Below are 20,663 nucleotides of genomic sequence, written 5' to 3'. Positions count from 1 at the left end.
TTCCCCTTAAAGACAGTACTTGCAGGCACAAAGACGTTGAGATGTCTATAGCCTTCAGATGTTAACTTGAAAAGTTTGGTATTAGCTTTCCTTATCTAGCTGAGGATTCACAAATTCTCCATAATCAAACTGACATCTTTGATAGATGACTAACAAAATTTTTAGTGAATTTTTGAAAAAGATTTTATTCATTTATTTATTTGAGAGAGAGAGAGAGAGAGAGAGAGAGAGAGAGAGAAAGAATGCGAGCAGGGGGAGGGGCAGAGGGAGGGGAATAAGCAGATTCCTCGCTGAGCCCAGAGCCCGAGGCGGGTGTCTATCCCAGGATCCCGAGATCATGACCTGAGCCGAAATCAAGGGTTGGATGCTTAACTGACTGAGCCACCTGGGCGCCCCAGCTAACGAAATTTTTAGTAATCTGGCTAGGACCTCCCCAAGGAAGAGACACACAAATAGGACCCATTACAGGAGTGATCTGGAATAGGTGATTAGTTACAGTGATCCAGTAAAAGCTGTCTGGTAAAGTGTGATTCTTGACAAAAGGGACCCTTAAAGGTGGGATGCCCGGAACTTGTATTCTTGGGGCGCCTGGGTGGCTCAGTTGGTTAAGCATTGGACTCTTGATCTTGGCTCAGGTCTTGATCTCAGGGTTGAGTTCAAGCCCTGTGTTGGGCGCCATGTAGAGCCTGCTTAAAAAAACAAACAAAAAAAACTCATTAGGGGTGCCTGACTGACTCAGTCATTTGATCATGCAACTCTTGATCTCAGGAGTCACGAGTTCAAGGCCCATGTTGGACATGGAGCCTACTTAAAAGAAAAAAAAGAACTTGAATTCTTTTGTTAAGTTTTTGTGTTATCAGATGTAGATCTTTCACTCCTATTACTGTTCCCTACTGAATCTTGAGAGATTTAAAATTTTGGAATGATAGAGGAAACACCATATTCATCTTGATACTTCTTACAAGATTTGTAATGATGTCTCGTGGTAGAAATTTTTTTTTAAGATTGTATTTATTTATTTGACAGAGAGAGAGAGAGACATGGTGAGAGAGGGAACACAAGCAGGGGGAGTGGGAGAGGGAGAAGCAGGCTTCCTGCGGAGCAGGGAGCCTGATGCTCAGGTCATTATCCCAGGGTCCTGGGATAATGACCTGAGCCGAAGGCAGACGCTTAGCGACTGAGCCACCCAGGCGCCCCTCATGTGGTAGAATTTAATCTGTTTTACACAGCATCTGCAACTACCGGAAAACTTCCTCACGATAATTTCAAGGTCTAAGGCCCCTCTCTCTCTTCTAGTCACACTTCCACGACAGAGGGGACAATGTATTCCGCTTTCTCTCATTGCAGTCAGGCTGGGTCCTCATGGGCGTTTTGAGCATCTCCTGACAGGGTAGTAAAAATCATCTTCGGTGTGGGATGTGGCTGTGGAGAGCTCCTTGGCCACGGCGGTGGACGCATTGGGGGATCAGGTGATGGTAGCATTAGACACTCAATGAGAACTATTAACAGCATTTTAGAAACCTGGAAGGATAAACCTTAAACTTAACCCCCAAAATGTTAGTCATTAAAAAAATCTTTTCTGGATTTATCGAACTATTACTGATGTTAGCCATTTCATATGAGGAAGAATGATGCTTTATACATTCCAGGCTTCTTTATTTCTTTAAACAAACATGGATTACTTTCATAATCTGCCAAAACAGTAGAAATATTTCCATTTTAGAAAAGAAAAAAAAGGAGATCTTCGTGATTATGGAAAACTGACTAATGAACCACAGAGAGATAGTCTAAAAAAGGGGGCTGAGAGGTGAGGTGAGCAGGTGGTTGCTCATCCTGATATGACGCTGGCCTTCAGAGAGATCAGCGTGTAGCCGAGTTCGTGGTGGGAGAGGTGTACAAGATAGCATTAGGAGCCTACAGAATGTTTGCTTTTTTTGATCTCACAGGAGATAAATGAGACTATAATTGGAACCCAACTAGGCAGGAAAAACGTCTCCATCATCGTGCACTGTACAGCTTCCTCTCCATGGTGGCCTTGGTTAGAGGGATTCCTCGTAATTTCGATGACATCACCATGAAAATATCACATGTAAACAAAGTGAACAGTGGGTCAGGTGATGCATTTTGTGCTCCAGCTGGGCTCCTCTTGGGGGAATAACTGAAGAGGAGTTAGAGAGGGTTTGTCCAGTGGACAAAGAGTGAACTTATGAGGGAATGGGCACATTAGGGCACATTTCAGTGTGCCTTGAAAACTTATTGAGGGTCACAGAATTGCTGAGTTATTCCCTGGGAAGACTTCTAATTGAGGTGCAGCAAAAGTTCACAGTTTGGGGGGGTCTTCCTGCCTTCTGAAACTTACTGAGATGACGGATAACATGTAAAAAAAAAAAAAAAGCCACTTTGGGAAATAGATTAACAGTTCTTTGTAAAGTTGAACGTATACCTACTCTGTGATCCAGGGATTCTATACCCAGGTATTTACTCAAGTGAAATGAAGACCTCAGTCTTAAAGTCTTAAAGACTTATTCAAGAATGTTCATAACATCATACTTAATGGTGATTTTAAAAAACATTTTATTTATTTATTCATGAAAGTCAGAAAGAGAGAGAGAGGCAGAGGCAGAGGGAGAAGCAGGCTCCCCGCCTAGCAGGGAGCCCGATGTGGACTCGATCCCAGGACCCTGGGATCATGACCTGAGCCAAAGGCAGACGCTTAACCATCTGAGCCACCCAGGCGCCCCCATACTTAATGGTGAAAGACTGAGTGCCTTCCCCTTCATAAGATCAGGAACAAGACAAGTACATCTGCTCTTGCCCCTTCCATTCATATTGTACGGGAGGTTCTTGGTAGAAAAAAAAGGCAAGAAAAAGAAATAAAATGCATCCAAATTGGAAAGGAACAAGTAAAACTGTATCTATAAGATGACATAATCTAAGGAATCCGTAAAAAAAAGGTATTAGAACAGATAAGTTCAGCAAATTATGGGATACAGCATCAAAATACAAAAATCAATTCCATTTCTATATACTGGCAATGAATAATCAAACATGAAATCAGAAAACAATTCCATGTACAAGAACATAGATAAATTTAACCAAAAAAAGTGCAAGGTACGTGTACTGAAAGCTAGAGGAGCCCTAAATCAATACAAGGACATTCTGTGCTCACTGATTAGAAGATTTGGTATTTTAAAGATCTTTCAGGGGTACCTGGGTGGCTCAGTCATTAAGCGTTTGCCTTCGGCTCAGGTCATGATCCTGGGGTCCTGGGATCGAGCCCCGCACTGGGCTCCCTGCTTGGCGGGAAGCCTGCTTCTCCCTCTCCCACTCCCCCTGCTTGTGTTCCCTCTCTCGCTGTCTCTCTCTCTGTCAAATAAATAAATAAAATCTAAAAAAAAAATAAAAAATAAAGATCTTTCAAAAATGTCAATACTTTCTAAATTGATTTCTAGATTTGATAAAATCCTTATCACACCCCCAGCTGACTTTTAAAAATTTTGGAGGGTAGAAATTGACAAGCTGATTCTATATAGCAATGAAGGGGATCCAAAAGAGCTAAAACAACTTTGAAAGGAAATAAAATTGGAGCACTCACACTCCCTGATTTCAAAACTTATTACCAAGCTACTCTGAGTAAGACAATGTGGTACAGCATAAGGATAGACATATAAATCAAAGGATTAGAGTTGAGAGTGGAGAAATAAACCATCATGTTTATGGTTCATTGATTGTTTGACATGGGTGTCAAGATAATTCGATGGGGGGAAAGAATGGTTTCTTTCAACAACTGGTGTTAGAACAACTGGATATCCACAGGCAAAAGAATGAAGTTGGACCACACTACCTACCCCATACAAAAAAAATTAAAATAGATCCCAGATCTAAATGTAAGAGCTAAAACTGTAAAGTTCTTGGAAGAAAACATAGTTATAAATCTTTATGACCTTGGGTCAGGCAAATCTATAGAGACAAAAGTTGATGAGTGGTTACCCAGGGCTAGGAGAAGAGGGAGATGGGGAGTGAGCACTAATGGGTATGGGTTTCTTTTGGGGTGATGAAAAGCTTCACAATGTAGATTGTAGTGATGGTTGCACAACTCTGTGAATATACTAAACATCATTGAATTGTGCATTTTCAATGAGTAAATTTTATGGTATGTGAATTATATCTCAATAAAAATATTTAATAAAAGAATGTGTATAATAGCTTTATTCATAATAGCCAAACATTGGAAATAACCCATTATTAGCAAGAGAATGGATAAGTCCATTGGCAAGAGAATGGATAAACAAACTTGGTATATTCATGCAATGGTATACTACTCAGTAATGTAAATCAAGGAATAAGTCACTTAAAACATTGATATGCCTAGAAACATTATGTTGAGCAAAAGAAACCAGATACAAAGTGGCACATATTGTAGTATTCTACGTATATGAAGCTTTGGAACAGGCAAAACTAATCTATGGAGAAAAAAATTACAACAACGGTTGCCTTTGACATGTGGTAGAGTATCAGCTGCAAAAGAATACAGGGCAATAAACTGGTGAGGAAGACTTCCTATATCTTATTGGGTGTGGGTGACCTGGAGAGATACACTTACCAAAATTTATTGTACTATACACTTAACAATATGCATATTTTGTGGCATGCAAATTATACATCAATAAAAAATATTACAGAAAAATTATGGATTAAGTATATCAGTATATGAGGACTGGAATTGGGAAATGAAAGCAAAGTGGTGAGGAAAGCTGAGACCTCAAGGCTGCTGGGTCCTGGGACCTGAGGCTGGTAGTAGCTGTCAGGAGTTCTGATCCTGTGGGGTAACTCTGCTCCATATGATATGGGGTGGGGTGTGGGGTGGGGGAGGGAGTTGAAGCCAGAGGTTGGATCGGGGCAGGGCTATCTCACCTCTGAAAGAAGAGGGAAGAACTGCTGGTTGGCAGCTGTAGGCCTTGTAGGCTGTAGGATAAACACAAACTTACAGCTAAGATTGGAACTAAGTCCCAAGCACAGGGCTCAGTGGTCAGATCTGTGATACCCCCAGAACTGTAGGACTTGAGATTCAAGCCACTAACATAAGACTTGGTTGTAGACTTTAACTCTAACCTGCTCACTGGAAGGAGTCGTAAATTGAATTCTCTAGAAGTAGAGCCTGGACAGGGATTCCCTTGCAAGTGGTTTACTGGGGGCTGCTCTGTGGAGAAGGGAGGAAGGATGTAGGGTAGGAAAGGGGAAGAAGGTAAGCAAAGATGTGTTCTGTATTAGGATTCTCCAGAGAAACAGAACAAATAGGAGGTTATTTAACTATCTGTTTATCTACCTATCTATCCATCCATCCATCCATCCATCATTTATTTGGAGACTTTTCTAAGGAATTGGTTCATGTGCTTATGGAGGTGGACAAGACCCAAGATCTGCAGGGTGAGTTTGCAAGCTGGAGACCAGAAAAACTGATGGTATAATTCCAGGCTGAAGGCCTGTAGCCTTGAAACCCAGGAAGAGCCAGTGTTTCAGTTTGAGTCCAAAGGTAGGGAAACAACCAATGTCCTAGTTTGAAGGCACTCAAGCAGAAGAAATTTTGCCTCTTTTATTCGTGGGAGGGTCAGCCGTTTTGTTCTATTCAGGTCTTCAACTGATGGGATGAGGCTCACCCACACTAGGGAGAGCAATCTGTTTTTCTCAAACTAGAGATTCAGATGTTAATCTCACCCAGAAACCTTCACCAGAATCATGTTTGACCAAATGTCTGGACTCTCCATGGCCTAGTCAAGTTGGCACATAGAATGAACCATCACAAGCTCCCTGATGGGCTTGCCCCCACAGGGCCTCTTGGGCATGAATTGTACTACAGAATTAATCCCACTTTGAGACAAAGGGTCTGGTCTTTTTTTTATTTTTAAGGATTTTATTTATTTATTTGTTTTTTAGAGAGAGAGAGAGAGAGAGCACAAGTAGGGAGGGGGCAGAGGGAGAGGGAGAAGCAGACTCCCCGCAGAGTAGGGAGCCCGATGTGGGACTTGCTCAGGATCCTGGGATCACGACCCAAGCCGAAGGCAGATGCTTAACCAACTGAGCCACCCAGGTGCCCAGGGTCTGGTCTTCTGTGTCCCCATGTCAGTGAGGCATCTTCCTAATTAAGCCCAGACTAGTTCTGTGGGGAAAAGAGTGTCCAATGCTCACAGCAGATAGAGGAAGGGTGCACCAGCAGGCAAAGGCTTCTGGGTAGGGCACCAACAACGTCCTATACAGAAGTAACCTCAAAATTCCTATATAGGGATGGAGGAGCACAGAGAGAGAGAGAGAGACAGACAGACAGACAAATCTTTACGACAAACTAACATAAAATTTCCCAGTGAAAATGAGCATGTAAACCAAAATTCCATAGTTTAAGGAAAAAAATATAATTCTAAAACAATGAACAAGATCAATAATCAAAACAAGAGCTCACTTGAGATGAACTCAATATAATAGAATAGTGTAGAAAATACTTTTAAATACAATATGTTGACCTATTTTTGAGGAAGTAATAACATCCACTAAAATAACAAAAGATTCTAAAACATTTACTGACACCAGGAAGGGCTGATCTTACCAGAGGTGTTAAACGAGATACACATGGGTGTCAACAGTAAACTTCCTTCTAGAACTGAACTTCATTTCTATTTTGAGACCCCAGTTCTCCCAGAGGCAAAGACATAATCTCAGTCAATTCAGTGTCTCACGTACCCCCGCTCTCCTCAGTGGTGTTACAAGGCACTCTGGCCTTCGTTATCTGTTCATGTCAGTACCTGCTGAGACGCACCTCAGCCTGTCTGGGCCTCAAGCATCAATCCATGAAATGACCGGCTGAGTTGACCCGCCCTTGCATCCAGGACTCCCCCAGGCTACTTGTCAGATCTTTTGGCACTCCTCTTGTGACACAGGAGACACTCCATTTTCTCCTGTGTTCCTCTGTGGCCTCAGGAGGCTTAGTGAGGCTGTCTAGATCTTCGCTACTTCATGCTGCACTAGCTGGTATAGGAGACCTTCCTACTGCTCTCCCCTCCAGGTCTGGCTCCTGTGAACCCTTCAAGGATGCATCGGCCCACGTGTAGACACCCATGCTATGCTGCCTCTCCACCTGCATCGTGAGGGGGACCTCAGGGATCTTGCTGCTTCCCCAAGCTTGGCCTTGGGAATGATGGCTCAAAAAGCCCCATTTGCTGAGATACCAAAACCTTGGTGGGATGCTATTATGCTGCCTAACCCCAAGGACTGGATCGTGGGAGGTAGCAGTGCTAGAACTCTTCTCAGGACTCAGGGATGTTCACACAATCTGCCTGTTTTGCTTTCCTTCTGACTCCTCTCCTCCTCTTTCTCAGTCTGTTGAAGCCACTTGCCTCTAGGGCCTCTTCCAAAGAAGTTGAACCTGTGAGCATGTGTCATTTCAGGAATACAGACAGGATATGTTCATGTTAAAAATTATTAGAAATTCAGAGGTGGGGTGCACCTGGGTGGCTCAGTGGGTTAAGCGTCTGCCTTTGGCTCAGGTCATGATCCCAGGGTCCTGGGATTGAGTCCTGCATCAGGGTCCCTGCTCAGCGGGCAGCCTGCTTCTCCCTCTCCCTCTGCTGCTGCTCCCCCTGCTTGTGTGCTCTGTCTCTGTCAAATAAATAAAATCTTAAAAAAAAGAGAGAAATTCAGAGGTGGGAGTAGACAAAGAAAAGGAGAGAAGATAAAAGGATGTGTAAGCAATATGGATGATGGGAAAACGTCTTGTGAAAACTAGAATATCTAGGGGCGCCTGGCTGGCTCAGTTGGAAGAGCATGTGGCTCTTGATCTCGGGGTTGTGAGTTCAAGCCTCACATTGGGTGAAGAGATTACTTTAAAAAAAGATCTTTAAAAAAACCCTGGAATATCTAATATTCAAAACTACTGAGCTTATGCTGTTGCAATATGGACCGCCCCAGCCCATAATCTCTTCAAAGCTTCTATAAAGTTTTAAAGATAAAAAGGCCCAATGTGGGTGAGGTTTTTGTGAAACTCAAGGGACTCAGCTCCACATTTGAGTCAAGATACTGCAACAGGGCGTGTGGGATGGTGAGATGGTTCACGAACTGAACTAATTCAGTGGAAGCCGAGGCAGAATGTCTAGCCAGAGGAAACTGTGAGAAAGTGAGGCCTCCAGCGGTTCACAGAAACTTGGGAAGGTTTTAAAGACAGATCTTATCTAGATTCTTCAAGAGAAGGACACCTGCCCTCACATCTGCGTCAGACATGCCGGAAGGAATGCTGGAGACACGTGGACACCCTCTTAATCTGTGGGCATAGTCACAGAAGCACTCTTTCACCCACAAAGCATCGATTGAGAACCTCCTAGGGGCTAGATGCACAGGCCTGGGTACTGAGGATACAAGAATGAAAATCACATGGAACTTGCACACAGGCTCTCTCGGTCAGTGGGAAACAAGTAGGTAGACTCTTCCGAGCTACGGGCCATAGAGAGGGATGTAACTGCAGAAAGAATTAGCAGCCCCTGCACAAATCACCTTCAGGGCAACCTTGCTCTTTGGGCACCTGTGGGTGCTTACTACCTCCCCTACGCATTTCCTCTTCTGCCCCCAAGACTCACAGAATGTTTTGCCAACGTGGTCCCAATCTGCAAGTCTGCATTTCTGACACCGCGCCCCGGATATTTACTTGTGTCCTCTGCCTAATTAAAAGTGGGACATTTCTCTTCTTTGTTGGGTATTGTGATCATCAGGAATGACTGCTTTGGGAGACCAGGGCCACACTGCAGAAGCTCCACGATGGCCACTTTCTGACATCGGGAGAGTACAGGCGAAGTGTTACCAACGGTGTCACCAAAACAGGAAATTGCCCCTTATCTCAAAAACCCTTGGGTGAGATAATTGCCTTAGTGTCCAGAGTTAGGACCAAGAAAGACAGACTCTTTCTGGAGAGGGGCCTCTCTCCCAAGGAGACCGAGATTCTTGGTACAGTTAGTGTGAAGATGCGGGAATTTTCAGGGACATGTTTTCTCCAGGTGGGGGTTGGAAAGAACAGCTCTCCCCCACCATTTTCCATAACAGCAATCAAAATAAAACAAAGGTTGTAAGTTTCAAGAGTTGAGGAAGGAAATAAGCTCATGTATTGTAGGTTCCTGCAACAGAGGAATTCGTGGGATTCTGACACAAAAGGAATTTTGTAACAAAAATTCCTGCAAAAAATCTAAGCTTCTACTTCCCTTTCTTTTTAATGGATGAACAAATCCAAGGCAAAATACTCTTCAAGACGACTCAGCAGAGAGAGGCAGCTCTCCCCAGTGGAGGCCTTGCTTACCTGCTGGAATAACTGGGGAAGGTAGGGGAGGGCAGGACGGGGTTGGGGGCAGGGAGGCTATGGGTGAACTGGGCCTGAGCCCTGGCTTTGTCCGTGCTGCCAACTAACTGACTGTGTGGCTTTGAGTCTGCGTTTCCCCTCTCTGCACTCAAAATGCTCTGCCTTCATGGTACAGATGAAAATTTAGCTACTTTATTTTGTAGTTCCCAAAGTTCTGTTTAGTTCTTTCACAAATCTGTGAGGTCTCATCATAGCTTCCTATCCCCTGCAGACATTGTTTATTGGTTTTTAAATATTGTATTTATTTTAAAATATGTCTCATAATTTCAATATCTGAAGCCTGTGTGGGTCTGTTTCTGCTGGTTCAAGTTTATATTGCTTTGTTTTTGTGTGTGTATTTGCTTATATTTGACTGTGACTGCTCTTTGACCCTGAATATTATTTGGGGGGATTTCCCAAGATGTGGGATGAAGCTGCCCTTATTCCAAAGATGATTCTGAGTTTGTTTCTGTCAGACACAAAGGAGCATTACCAGTTTTGCACAATACTTCAGCTCACAGCCTGATGTTTAGTGGACTAGCTCAGTAATGCAAGTTTAGACCACAGATCTACCTACACAAGGGCTGGCTTGTGCTCACAACCTCAGGGAGGGGTTCCTATCACTTATTCCTGTCTTGCTGCACATCCAGGCACTTGTCCTTACATCCCCTGGGATTCAGACAAAGGAAGGTGATTTCCATTTGTTCCACTCGTACCCTAAGGATCAGAGCCCCCCACCGTAATGTGGGTCTGGCTCCTATTGGACCTCCCAACCTTGAAGACCCCTGGCCCCATGCCTCATGAAGCCACCCCAAGACAGTTTCTAGTTTCCCTGTCGGTTTACTTTGGATCGCCAAATGCAAACATGTCTCTAACGATTTATCTCTTTTTTACTATCCCATCAGCTTTTCAGGGCTCTCTGATAAAGGGTTGTCCATTTCTCTTTATCATTCTATCATTTTTCTCTTTATATATTTTATTTATATGCATATATGTTTAGGACTGATCTATCTCTTTGATGAAGAGTAATTTCAACATTTTTGTCGTGACTTTCTATTCCTAAAGATGCTTTCACAATTAAAGTCTGGCTTTTATTGTTGTTGTTTGGGGGGTGGGCTATCACTGCACTTTGGCAACTATGGGAGGAGTGCTTTGGGTGGTGGCTGTTCTGTGAGCCTGGGGCCTTGTGTGAAAACAACCGAGACCCCCGACAGATGGCAAAGGATGTAGCAAGAATGAGAAATAATCTTGCTTTAAACTACAAAGGTTTGGGTGTTTTTTGTTATGTGATGTAACTTAGCCTATACTGACTGATACAGAAATATTGGGCTAATGCCTCAAAAATGTTACCCTCATTATATGCAATCATATGAGACACTTCACATCAGGTTCCCAGACACCTCTGCACCCCCTATATTCTCAACGCTGTCCATCCGCATCACCCACATGTCTGGGCTGCCCTTGCTCTCTTGTGTCTCTGGCCATCTGCAAATATGGTCAGCTTCACCCAGGACACTTTCCCCACCCTTCAGGGGGCCAAATCTTATCCTTCAGTCCTCAGTTTAGAGACCTATAGCAGATGCAGATGATGCCTGCCCTAATCTCCATCAGGGAGTGGTGTCCCCAGTCTCCAGCGTCTGTGAGCACTGGTTGCAACCTTGCAGACATCCCTCTTCCCTTGTTTTTGGCTCTCCTCCACAAGTCCCTTGGAGCATAGCTAGCTCCTCTCCCCGCCCATGGCAGCCTGCAGCCAATGGCTGGCTGACACGGCTTCGGGTAATAAGTCTGGCCCCCCCGACTCAAGGTGAGACCAACTTTGTGGTACGATGAATATGTGTGTTTCTCTGGAACAAGGTGCCTAAGCTGACTTACTGCCTGACCTCAGACATGGGAGTGAGCCCAGCCAACATCAGCAGAGCCTAGTCCAGACCGGACCTGCCCAACAGAATTGTGAACTAAGTAAATAGTGGTTGTTTTTGGCTGAAGTTAGTCTCCTGGCTTATCTTTATTTCCCTGCCCTTGTTCTTCCCTCACTCCCTCTCTCCTGGGAGCATCCCCTCTCTAAACTGCATGCACCAGAGCCCTTGTCTGAGATCCTGCAGTATGACAGGGTCCCCAACTGCCTGTCCCTGGACTACGAGTCCACCTGTGCCGCTCTGCCACGGTACTGTCCCGGATGTGGTGCCTGTTTCACACATTCAATCGCCATCCATGGAGTCTGTTGTTTACTTACCTCTCGTACTAACTATAAACCTCTTGAAGGCCCGGGCCTTGTTTTTATTATTATTGCTATTGATAGTAGCTCCATCTCTTAAAAAAAGATTGAGAGAGGGGGTGGTAAAGCGGTTACCATATTATCCTCAATGCCGAGCATGCACGAGGTCCTCACTGAGAGTTGAAGGAATGAATGAATGACTGTCCTGGATTGAGCAAAGAGTTGCAGGCTGTAAGCACTTTTGTAGAGCACATTGCAGATGAATAACATTTCCATAGAGAATGGATCTTGGGGACTTTTGAGGTGCAGAGACCAAGGACTTCAGTGATAGAATTTCTGAAATGAAGGGACAAATCAGGGTAGAGAAACATAGGAGCAGAAAATGGCAGAATTTTGTTACCAAGAGAAAGAGGACATTTGAGACCAAGATGATGTTGACAGATCCTTCTCAGTGAGGAGGGGCTCAAAGTCTGGTTTACTCCCAGATAACATATGTTATCTGTTACCACACAGTCACCATGCATACTGAGCTCTTTTCTTTTTTTTAAGATTTTATTTATTTAAGAGAGCATGAGCAGGGGAGAAGCAGACTCCCCGCTGAGCAGGGGACTCGATCCCAGGACTCTGGGATCATGACCTGAGCCGAAGGCTAGGCGTCCGCCCCATACTAAGCTTTTATACTAGTGTGAGGAGGTGGTTATTCTCAAAAGCACCACTCTGTTTGAATACCTAAGATAGGAGGCTCCTTCCTAGCTGGTAAGAGGCAAAATTCCAGTGTTGTTCAGAGTGGAAAAAAATCAGATGATTATCTCAATCTCCTTTCTCCATCCTCCACCTCCGTCCTCCTGAACAATCAGAATTCCACCTTCCAATCAATGAGGTTGGTTTCTGTAGAGTTTGTAATGAGACTGACGAATTTGCAAACCTCAGGACAGATGAATGGATTCCAATAAATACCTGCCTAATATCAACTGATCAGGAAATCACAGAATCTTTTAATAGAAAGACAAAGCCAGTCCTCTACCTAGCTTTTTCCCATCTGGCTTTCTTGCTATAGATCCTTAGGACTGCAAAAATCCCATCTAGTGAAAAGATTTGGTATGTAGCTTCTAGGCCATCTTGATTTCCAAGTACAAGACCGTGGAAGGTTCATCAAGGTCCCTGAGGGCTCTGGGAGCAGCCCGACAACCTGTGGTCCACTAAAATGATCTCCTCAGTGTGTTTGCTTGAGTGCTTTATTATATTTGTTCTTTGCAAATGTGTGTGCTGGTGTTTACTGAGGATGGCAGAATGTGGACCAGTGAGGCCAGTCACCCACATAGAAAGTTCTGAGGTTCTTATCATCCCAAGGGCTCCAGTGGACGTCAGTGAGCAGTGCTCCTCCATCTGGCCCGGTCTCCTCAGCCAGTCTCAGCTCGAGGAAGCGACAGTCGCCATCTGACGGCTCAGCTACAATCCCATGCCGCATCTCTCTCTGCTCACTCCTTTCAGAGAAACCTGCTGCTCACGGAACCTTCCAGCTCAGTTCCCTGGGGGGATTTGCTGAGTGTCAAAGAACAGATTAAAGTCGGGCTCTACAACAGTGGGTTTTATTGGGGAGGGAGGCCTGGTGTGGAGGATTCCTCACTTCCTGACCTGTGTCCACTGGGATCCCACATATTTGGTCTGTTCTGCTCTCCGCAAATGCGCGAACGACTCTGGGTCGTTCACCAAAACCTGGGGTCATAGCTCACACCTGGCCCGATGGCAACCAGGCTGAAATGGTGTTTTGTGTGTTGAGTTTTCTCAAAGGGACTACAAAACTGTCTCCTTGCAGCCTAATCAATCAAGGCAACCTGTCTCTAGAGGGGGAGAGAGTGGGGGATTTGTAGGCAAGAGACTTGACTTTTAGTTTCAGCCCCCATAATTTGGGGTAAATCACAAGGTTTCCTACTTCTCAGTACAAACTGGGCTTCCTATCACCTGGCTTATTTTTTCAAAAGGTTCTTTTAAAGATTCAGTGAGATACTGTATGCAAAATAAAACCTTAAAAGTACTTTACAAATATTTGTTATTATTGTCATTGTTTTATCACTATTATTAAAGCGCCATCAGAGTTTAGGACAGGAGCCTAGAAACTTCAGAGGAGAACAGGTGTGTGGACACTAAATTCAGGACACTACCAACCGGGTGGAGAGAGCTCCAATCCCCGCATCTCTCTCCACTCCAAACTCCAGTCAGACTGAGCTGCATGGCATCAGTTTCTGGAATTCTCCATCATCTCTCCAGACCCTGGATCTCTGCAGGTGCTGCTTCCCTCCCCAAGCACCTTGTGCTGTCTTCACTTCTACCTCTTCTTCTCCTCTGACTCCCCACCTGGCTCAGCTCCTGGAAGCTAGCCCTGAGCAACCCCGCCTCCACGTCAAGTCTAGATCTAGAATAGATCCAGATATCACAGCGCTCTGGTCTTGCCCCCCAGCCCCGTATCCCCAGCACAATGTCGTGCTGTCCATTTACACATGTCTGTGTAAGAGAGGCAAGAACGTGTCCTACTCAGTAGCGTGGGGTTTGGAGTAAGTACTGAATGAACACTGAGTGAGTAAATGAAAAAAAAAAAAAGCCCACTCTAACTGTTAAAGCTGAGGAGCCCACTCACCCCTGACAGTGATCAGACCCAAAACCCTAGAGCTTCCTCACCTGCACTTCTCGGGACACTTCATGATTTCAAAGGCCATGGAAAAGAGCAAGGGTGCGCACAGCGGCCCGAGCGCACTGGGAAAAAGACCCCATTGCTCAGTAAGAATTAAAGGTGAAGCAAGTTGGACAGACTGCACCACCTGCTCAGAAATCTAAATCGTGAAAGATGTCCCCAAAGATAATAAAGGGGAAACCAGACTGAGCTTTAAGGGCAGTGCCCACCCTCTCACACCAGCATGACTAGGGCTGGCGGCTGGTTTACACAGTGCATTTCTAGTCTGGGTTCAGAGTCACAATTCTCCTTTCATTAATACCTCACGGGATCACCAGGGGCCAGCTAACCTGCAAAAAGAGGCATTCAATTCATTAAACACAGGCGAAATGTACGTATTTCGGACCAAGCACACTGCTTTGCCGGCGGGGGGCTTGGGCCAAGGGTGACTAGGACTCAGTTCATGCTCTGGGGCTTCTTAGACTTTTCGTGGGATGGACAGAAATACACAAAACTGGCTGTGCTACCCCCCAGCACTCTATGTACCTGTGAGAGGGTTATTATTCTTTGTCCTTCCTCCTATCAAGTGGTGGGATCTCTGGGCCCTCCCCTTGAATCTGGGTGTGCAGCAGAGTCCGGCGGAATTGTGTGGTTCTGAGTCTGCATCTCACAGGGCCATGCAGGTTCCGCCTGGCTCTACTGGCAAGCTTGCTCACTCTCTCAGGACCTGGCCGCCGCACCGGAGAGCCAGAGCCTCACAGAACGGCCCCACGGAGTTGCTTCAGTGACAGTCCCACTGGAGCTCAGGCGTCAAGTCACCCCATCCCCAATGCTAGACTGGAGTGAAGGAAACTCCGTATGATTCCAGGATCCTGCAGAGGCCCCAGCTGTCACAGAACAGAGACAGGCCATCCTTCCTACCCACCCCTGTCCAGATTCCTGATCCATAGCATCATGGGCATCACAAAATAATTGTTTTGTACCACTTATACAAACTTAATTGAATTGCTTTATATACAATAAACAGACAACAACCAAAACAGTACACAATGATGAGAAAGCCCTTTGGGCGAGGAATTCAATACATTGGCACTGGAAAGCTTTTTTTTTCCCCCCTTCTTCTTCTGTAAAAGTTTTATTGTGCACAGAGCTGGAGGAGGGGCTGAGTCCTTCTTGGCAGCCTTGGAAGCCTTCCTATGGTGGCTGGGACATTACTCGGCTCCTCGCACTTCCTGGTGTGGATGTGAGTCTGGCCCTTTTCTTGATGAACTTGAGGGCCCACTTGTCCTTGGAGACCTTGAGCAGCTCCTTGGTGCATTGCTCATAGAGGGCAAAGCTGCATACCCACTGAATCATGTCCTGCATGAACTTGGCGTGCTTGGTGAGGTGCTGTGGGTGGTCGTGGTGCGTCAGCTTGCTCACGTTCTTGGTTGTCCTGTGGCCCCTGTTAAGGCCCATGGCCATGGGGTAGCGCAGAGCCATGGCAGCTTCTCTTCAATGGCTGCTGTGGCAGAAGGGCCCTACTTAGGTTTTGAGAACAGGAGTCTTTTCCATAGGCTGGGGCTACCCTCCAATTGCTGCCCACCACCCTCTCCCCCCTCAGCGTCATGTTAACGCTGGAGGGTCTTTTTTTTTTTTTTTTTTTTAGATTTTATTTATTTATTTGACAGAGAGAGACATCGAGAGAGGGAACACAAGCAGGGGGAGTGGGAGAGGGAGAAGCAGGCTTCCCGTGGAGCAGGGAGCCCAATGCGGGGCTCGATCCTAGGACCCTGGGATCATGACCTGAGCCGAAGGCAGATGCTTAACGACTGAGCCACCCAGGCATCCCAGTGCTGGAGGGTCTTGACAGATGACACACCTTCACTCTTTGTGGAACCTCCTCTTCCGCCGCCAGTCTGTGTCCATGTTTCATACTAGACTGTCTCCTTCCCCTTTGCATTCTTCAGCCAAGCACAGTGCCTGGTCAGGAGAACCAGCTTGTTGAACTGAACACAAAGGGATACAGGGTAGGGACGGTGGGTCCTAGGTGGCATTTCTTCTCCCCTTGTCCCTCAGACTTCCAGATGATGGCTTACGAGCTTCTGTGGGGGAATGTCATAGGGAAGAATCCAACTAGCATTCAATAAGCACCTACTACATGGCAAGTGCCATCTGAGGTGCGTTTGGGATTACTGCATTGGATTTAAAACCCCATGAGGTGGGGACCCACATGGAAGAGATGAGGAAATTGAAGCTTATAAGTGAATCACTTGCTTGAGACCATGCCAGTGGTAGGTGTTGGAGTGGGAAGAGGAAACTGCATTTCTGTCCCAGAGCCTGTCCTGTTTCAGCTGGGGACACAGGGCTTCTGCTTGGGGGAGTTCAGGGGGAATGAAGCTCGTGGGAGGCTTCCTCACGTGGGAAAGCCCCTTGGGATGCAAGCAGAGCAACTGTGTGGTGTGGAATCTGTTCAGAATCCTCATAGGGCATTTACACTGCTGCTGGGTGTCCAGTTAACAAATATCACTGCCAGAAGGCTGGCGGGCCAGGGACGACCCAGAATGTAGTGCTCAGTCAGACCAAGAGCAGGGCCAGGGCTCAAACCCAGAGCCACCCCCTTTTGTTGTCTGGACACTGGCTGGACTTTCCTCACAGCCCACGAGATAGTGGTTCACATCAGCCAGCTAGTCTACCACAGACCAGACAGAATCCTTCACAGTGACTGAAAAAGCGATTTCAGAAAATGACTTTTTTCTCCTAAGGCAAGAAACAAAGACCACACAAGATCATTTCCTATTTGTGTCATTTGACAGAAGATAACATTGCTTGTTAGGGAAACAATGAAAAAAACCCAAACTCAGATGAGCACTAAACAATCTCATTCTGAATAAACTGAGTTTGCTGAGAAACAAAGACTGACAGGTTAACACAGACAAAAAGAGAGACGCTCACAGGGGTGGAGCAGGGAGAAGAGGGGACAGGGAACAACTCCGGATGGTGCCAAATGCACTCTGCCACTTCTTTGGTCCTCGCTAGCCTCAAAAACAATGTTCTGAGATTGTCTGGCAGTTTCTTAAAAAGTTAAACACACATTTACCATATGACTAAACAATCAAACATATGACCACACCAAGAATTGTATATGGATGTTCACACCACCATTATTCAGAATAGCCCCACACCTGGAACAATTTAAATGCTCATCAATCGACAAACGGATAAACAAAAGGTGTTGTGTCTGCACAATGGAATACTCCTCAGCAATAAAAAGGAACAGATTCCTGAACACTTTACAGTATGGATGAACCTCACACTCTTGATGCTACGTGAGAGAAGTCAGACACGGAAGGTTGCATGTTGTGATCCCAGTGACAGCAAATTCCTATAAAGGCACAACATGGAGGCAGCAAACAGATCAGCGGTTGCCTGGTGTGGGGGTGGGGATGAAGACTTCCTGCACAGAGAACTTTCTGGGGCGTTCTAAAACTGGATTGTGGTGATGGCTGCATAGCTGCATAAATTTAGTAAAACTCACAAAGACTTACCTTCATATGGTAGATTTTATGGTATGTAAATTACTTTTCAATAAAGCCATCTGTTATTTTTTATTTATTTTTTTTAAGATTTTATTTGAATGAGAGAGAGAGCACGCATGCATGCACGGGGGTGGGGGCAGAGGGAGAAGCAGACTTCACGCTAAGCAGGGAGTTGGACACAGGGCTCGATCCCAGGACCCTGGGATCATGACCTGAGCCGAAGTCAGAGGCTTAACTGACTGAGCCACCCAGGTGCCCCCAATAAAGCTCTTTATTATTTTTTTTTAAGATTTTTTTTTTTTTTTTTTGAGAGAGAGAGCTTGCGAGCACAAGCAGGGGCAGGGTGGGGGAAGAGGCAGAGGGGGAGAGGGAGAAGCAGACTCCCTGCTGAGCAGGGAGGCCGCCACAGGGCTCTATCCCAGGACCCTGAGATCATGACCTGGGTGGAAGGCAGACATTTAACTGACCGAGTCACCCAGGTGCCCACGCTCCCCCTGCCCTGCCCAAGCCATTTAAAGCTATTTAAAACAAGATGTTCTGTAGGGCATACAAAACTGGGGTACATCTAAACAAGGGCACAAAGGAAAAGGTCACAATGTTTATCACAAGGATGACTGAGAATGTGCTAATATTCCAAGACCACTGGTGTTATGGTCTGCTCAGAAAGTCCCAGAATATTAAAATCAGCTTAAAGATAGATTTAATATAAAAGGTTTACATAGCAGGCAATAAAGGTGCTACTATTATTTTCAGAGGCAGAATCTGTACACAGAGTTGAGAAATCAGGAGTGCCTGAAGGCGCATCAAATTTTTAAAGATTTATTTGTATTTATTATTGAGAGAGAGAGAGAGCAGGGGGTGGGGCAGAGGGAGATAAGCAGACTCCCTGCTGAGTGGGGAGCCCGACGTGGGGCTCAATCCCACGACTCTGAGATCATGACTTGAGCTGAAATCCAGAGTCAGACACTTAACCGACAGGCACCCTCACATATTTTTTAAATATTTATTTATTTGAGAAAGAGAGTACCTGTGCAAGTGCAAGCAGGGGGAGGGGCAGAGGGAGAGAGAATCTCAAACAGATTCCCTGCTGAGTGCAAAACCTAACACGGAGCTCAATCCCAGGACCCTGAGATCATAACCTGAGCTGAAACCAAGAATCAGCAGCTTAACCAACTGAGCCACCCAGGTGCCCAAAGGTGCATTGTATTTTAAGAATGGCATCATAGGTGAAATATATGCCCTTCTGAGGCGGTATGGAGAGCTGGATGGGATGTGGAGTCCACGGTGGTAAAATCTATGTATCTAGTTTCCCGAACACAACACCCTGGACAGGGGATGTGGGGTGCTCTAGGAGGGATTCCCTCACACTGACCAAACACTGGCTCTGGACAGAGACAGACCAGATTGCTGTCCAACCCTGCTTCTCACTGGAGCTTTCAGTCTTTTCATCTGTCAGACGGGCTTGCTGCCTACCTGAGTGGTTCTAAAGTTGGGGCGGAGAGAATGCAAGCACACGCTCTCTCTCGAGGAGACCCCGCTCCACTGCCTGAGTCTTCTGGAGCCTTGACAGGGAGTGTCTGGAACAGTGCAGGTGCAATTACCAAACACATAACGTTTTGCAAGGAACTGTCTCACATTTCTTTCTAAAGCTTATAACTGGGGACAGTTCTGGGGTATCATTCTGTAAGTTGTTGGTAACCAGCAGTGAAAGGAGTAAAGTAGTGAGAACATGAGTCCACGCAGCACCTCTTTCGCCCTGCAGTAAGCCTCAAACATCAAGTGCAGGACATCTAGACAAAGATGCTACGGAAAACAGTCCTAAATAAAGTTCTAGTCTCAGTTTGTCTCAACCCAGAGATGTCTCCTGCAGCTGGCTCAGCCAGAGCTCTGGTACTCCCTGGTGAGTCTCACATATTTGTTATTGATGTCTACGAGACAGGGAAAACGACTCTATCGTGAAAACATGTTGTAGATTAGCATCAAAAATGTCTCCTTTCTTCCTTCTTTAAAATCTTTTACATCTTTTCTGTAAAGGATTTAAAACTTGGGTGAGCAATAATGAAAAAGTAAACTCTCAAATCCTTACCACCCAGATATGGTCAAGTAACATTTTGGTTTATGTCGTTCCAATCCTTTCCCGTGGGGACATAAGCATATATTGATATATTATGTGTACAGTGTGTGCCTGGACACTCGCACCAAAGTGGCTTGGCTTCCAATGCTGTCTCTACCATTTACAGCTGTGTGGCTGGGTAAATCGGGGAAGACGCTAGTACCTTCCTCAGTTCTCTCGAGGGACTAGTGAATGACATCTATGAATATGCTTGGAACTGGGCATGGTGTAGGAAAAGTGCTCAACAAATGAGAGCTACTGCCCCATGGCAGGACATGCATATTCTGCAATGCCATGTCCCCGGGTATCCGTGTATGCACACACACCCACGTGTATGTGTGTCTACTGACATGCGTTCAGGCCTGTGTTGCATGGATATGTGCAGTTCTGATGTCTAAACACACCAAATGGGACCAAATTTAAGGTAATCTGCTTTTTTCACATAGCAGATCATGAGAGTGTTTTCATTTACAGATCAGCATTTTCGTGGTTACATGGCATCCCACCATGCAGAGGTGCCACGTTATGTACACTCTCCATGGCTGATCATTTAGGTGGTTTGCATAATAGTTTTGAATTCTATTTATGGGCCACCTAGTAGACATCACAGAAACACAAAAGGAAGTCAAATGAGGATCAGATAAGCAGTAGTCCACTAGATCAAACCAAGACGATTTTCCATTCCTTTGAACCGCAAGTTAGTGAAGTGGCTTATTCGACCCACTCAAGTCTAGTTATGATTTAAATCAGAACTTATAATTTTCAACATGAAAAACAGTAAC

At 45.5% G+C, this 20,663-nt stretch overlaps 2 pseudogenes; both read right to left on the bottom strand.

Annotated features, from left to right (window-relative positions):
• Positions 1 to 54: 54 nt before the first annotated feature.
• Positions 55 to 13,050, bottom strand: LOC113916026 (annotated as a pseudogene).
• Positions 13,051 to 14,573: 1,523 nt separating this feature from the next.
• Positions 14,574 to 16,279, bottom strand: LOC113916027 (annotated as a pseudogene).
• Positions 16,280 to 20,663: the final 4,384 nt, after the last annotated feature.

The sequence above is a fragment of the Zalophus californianus genome, chromosome 1, assembly GCF_009762305.2.
Source record: "Zalophus californianus isolate mZalCal1 chromosome 1, mZalCal1.pri.v2, whole genome shotgun sequence".
NCBI classification, from domain to species: Eukaryota; Metazoa; Chordata; class Mammalia; order Carnivora; family Otariidae; genus Zalophus; species Zalophus californianus.
Note: the sequence above shows the minus strand (reverse complement) of the source record. Positions and strands in the feature narration are given on the sequence as shown.